This window comes from Myotis nattereri, assembly GCF_964212035.1.
Source record: "Myotis nattereri genome assembly, chromosome: 12".
Lineage (NCBI taxonomy): Eukaryota > Metazoa > Chordata > Mammalia > Chiroptera > Vespertilionidae > Myotis > Myotis nattereri.
The window spans coordinates 17618692-17622476 of NC_138087.1; the positions used below are offsets into that span (position 1 = coordinate 17618692).

Here is a 3785-nt window from a genome sequence, read left to right on the forward strand (position 1 = left end):
GTCACGCTCAGGGTAGGGCTGATTGGGGGGTTGGGGCACCGCCCCCTGTCACACTCAAGGCAGGGTCGATAGGGAGGTTGCAACGCCACCCCCTGTCACGCACAGAGCAGGGCCGATCAGGGGGTTGGGGCGCTGCTCCCTATCAGTCACAGAGCAGGGCCCTTCAGGGGGTTGAGGAGCTCCCCCCTGTCAGGAACAGAGCAGGGCCAATAGAGAGGTTGTGGCCACGCCCCCTGTCACACACAGAGCTGCAGGGCGATCAGGGGTTTGGTCGCTGCCCCCTGTCACCCTGATCCCGGTTCTGGGAGGTCTCCTTGCTCCGCTGATCCCGGGGCCAGGACCCCTCTCGGCTCCGCTGATCCCCGGCCGGGAGGCCTCTCAGCTCTGCTGATCCCCGGGTCCTGAGGCCTCATGGCTCCACTGATCCTGGGCCGGGAGGCCTCTCGGCTCCGCTGATAACCGGGGCCGGGACGTCTCTCGGCTCCACTGATCCTGGGGCCGGGACGCCTCGCGGCTCCGCTGATCCCGGGGCCGGGAGGCCTCTCTGCTCCGCTGATCCCAGGGTCCTGAGGCCTCGCGGCTCTGCTGATCCCGGCCGGGAGGCCTCCGGGCTCCTCTGATCCCGGGCCAGGAGGCCTGTCTGCTCCACTGTTCCCGGGGCCCTGAGGTCTCTCTTCCCTGCCGCTTCAGGGCTGTTTGGCTTCGCTCCCCTTGGAGCCTGAGTATGCAAATTTTAGCTTCTATAATTGAAACATTGTATCTTTTGGAGTTGTTGCTTCAGGAGCTCAGAGCCCCCACAGCTGCAGACGGGGAACCTTGGCTTCCTCATCGCTGGGGCAACCAAGCCTCCTGTTCTCAGCTGCCTGGCTGCCGGCCGCCATCTTGGCTGACAGTTAATTTGCATATCGCCCTGATTAGCCAATGGGAAGGGTAGTGGTCGTACGCCAATTACCACGTTTCTCTTTTATTAGTGTAGACTAGAGGCCCGTTGCAGGAAGATTCCTGCAAGAATAGGGCTTCCTGCGGCTGAAGCAAAGCAGAGAAGGGAGCGAAACCCACTGAGGCAGGTTTCTCTCCCGCTCCCAGCTGCTGCGGCTGGGTTTCTCCTCCCGCTCCCAGCCACTCCAGCTGGGTTTCCCCTCCCGCCTCCCACCTCCGCAGCCTTGGCTCCGTTCCTGTCTCCGCTGCCTCTACTTTGCTCCCTTCTGTAGCGCTTCACTTCCACGTTGTCTTCAGTCTTCGCTCCCAGCTGGTATATGCAAATTAACCGCCATCTTTGTTGGCGGTTAATCTGCATATCTCGCTGATTAGCCAATGGGTGTAGCGAAGGTATGGTTAGTTACCATGTTTGTCTATTATTAGATAGGATGATATACTTCAGTAAATATATGAACAGTAATCAATTAAATCTCTTTAAGAATAAAATATTTAGCTCTTTGTATATCAACTCAGACCATAAAAGGTAAAATCGTTCATCAAAAGGTACATTATTTTCAAATATATAACCTAGGAGCTAAAGTAAAAAACAAACAAACAAACAAAAAAACGTTTTTTAATTCAGAGCTCCACCCGGGCCACTGTCAGTGGTCAAGCGAGGAGACAGGTCTTCCGCCCTGAGGATTGCTACTGCCGGTCTCCAGGAGGCTGTGTTTTCTCCCGCATCTTCTTTAAGATACCCTCTGCACTGTGGCATGGGGTCACTTGTGGAGGGCGACGGGGAGGGGCTCCCGACACTGCTGTCTTCATTGCAAACAGTAACACTCAAACCAGAAGCCACAGCACCTCCCGGGCCTGCCTCAGCAGCGGGCACCTCCTGGGCATCCTCAAGCTCTCCCCAGTATCTCAGGGCTTTGATGACATCAAGCTACCCATTGGACACGTGTGGTGATCAGAAAGCCATGGGTCAATGCACATTCTGTGAAAAATATGCTTGCATGGCAGATTCCTGATAACATGCTTCACCTTATGCACGCTGCACAATTCTCAGTGTGCACGGCGGTGCCCTTTTCTCCGTGCTTTATTGTGTGAAGCGGAAGCCGGCCAATAACTTACTTGTTGCTTTTCTATGGCTCTGGCTTCCAAACTGTGAGCCAGTATAAAGGAAACGTCGTATATAGTAAAATATTAGCCATGCTAATGAGATGGTCATCATGGTGATGAAGGCGATGACCAGGAACACCCCTGACTGGCCACTGATGAACTCTTGGACATGGCGGGCCCCAACCCCTGTGGTCATTTTGACTTGGATTTCTTTTTGTATCAGATCCAAAATTTCTTTGTCTTTTGAGTAGCTAACCATAATGACCTATATTTCCTGTACCCACGTGGGAAATGGGCGCGGTGAGGTTCCTGTGGCGCTCCTCGTTATAAATCACCATGGCTGGCCGAGGCGTTTCTCCACGCCGTCACCAACACCTTGTCCTTGACAGTGCAGCTCCCATGTGCAACCAGGGCGACCCAGAGCGTGGCTCCGCGGCCACCAGGCGCGGGCACCACGAAGTGCATATTGGCGTGCAACCCTCAGGGTTGTCCCTGGCCCGCGGGAAGCCCACCAGGCCCAGCGCGCCCTCCTTGGTGGAGCTGTCACTGAAGCGGCCACTGTCCGAGATGCTGAACATGGTCCAGTTCAGCTCCTGGTCCACGTACTCGAGGGTCACCATGGCTGAGTCCCAGACTTGGCTGACTACCCAGAAAGCCAGAATGCTGCCCTAAGATAAATGTCAGGCCCCAGGAAGAAGGTTAAAGAATTTATAGAGTGTGGTTAACTGCCTGCTGTGATCTGTTAACTTAGAAATGCATTGTTCTTTCTGGTGGTCTATGTGACTACCCATCACATGGCTTTATTATTAACCCCCTATGAGAAAGAGAGCCCTTCCTGGGAGGGGTTGGATTTCTCCCCTGCTGGCCACCACTGGCAGCAGGCAGCTGCTTTGCCTGTGTAGGGAAGTTTCTCCTATGAAAGCTCTTATGAGTTTGAGTGAGGCTACATATCAGTTCTTCGGAATTGACCCTAAATTTAGAATGTTGGGGCTTTTCCCCAACAGTTGGTGCTGTGAGCAGGATTTCTGAAGAACCCATGAAAGCCAGGAGTGAAATGGGGGGAAACGGGCTCCTCTGGAGGAAATCCCAGGATGGCCATGCTCATGCTTTGCCCGGTTTGCAGGAGTATCGAAGGCTTGGGGATCAGTGAGTGAGTATGGAGATGCCTTGAAAACGCCTGCCAGAGTAGCAGAGTTATGGGAGTGGCTGAAGATAGGTAAGGAAAAGCAAGATGTGAAGGCCACAGTGGTCACAGTACGCTGGCCCCTCCTTTGTGCGTGGGGTTCTCTTGGGAAGAGGCACTAGCACTAGCCGCTAGGAATCACCATTTGGAGAAGAATCTCCGGTTAGAAGGGGAAGCCCACATAGCGCTGGCTGCTCCTACTGAAGGGCTCTGGCAACATCTGTGCATTAGTGATGAGAAGGTGTCCCAAATAGCTTCTAGTTCTTATATATTTAAGGCCCGTCACCTATGTCGAGGTGCGGGGGGTTCCCATATAGGTGCTGCTCCTAAGTGGGACATGCACAGATGGTCTGGACCATCCGCTTGAGGCTTGTGCCAGCACCTTCTGGTCAAACCCTTTGACAGAGACAGCACCGAGAGCTAAGCCGAGCTGGAGAAATTACACACAGACAAACAGGTTAGATGCAAGCACACGGGGCTTATTTACCAGTTCCTGATGGGTCTCAGACGCTGGGAAGGATCCACCTGGCGATGCTCACTGATACACACAAAGGGGTAGACG

The 3785-nt window shown here is 54.2% G+C and overlaps 1 pseudogene across 1 annotated transcript; it reads right to left on the minus strand.

Moving 5' to 3' along the window:
• Window positions 1–1580: 1580 nt before the first annotated feature.
• LOC308528439 (E3 ubiquitin-protein ligase RNF149-like) lies at window positions 1581–2660 on the minus strand (annotated as a pseudogene). The gene has a single exon. The product of its transcript is annotated as an E3 ubiquitin-protein ligase RNF149-like (transcript).
• Window positions 2661–3785: the final 1125 nt, after the last annotated feature.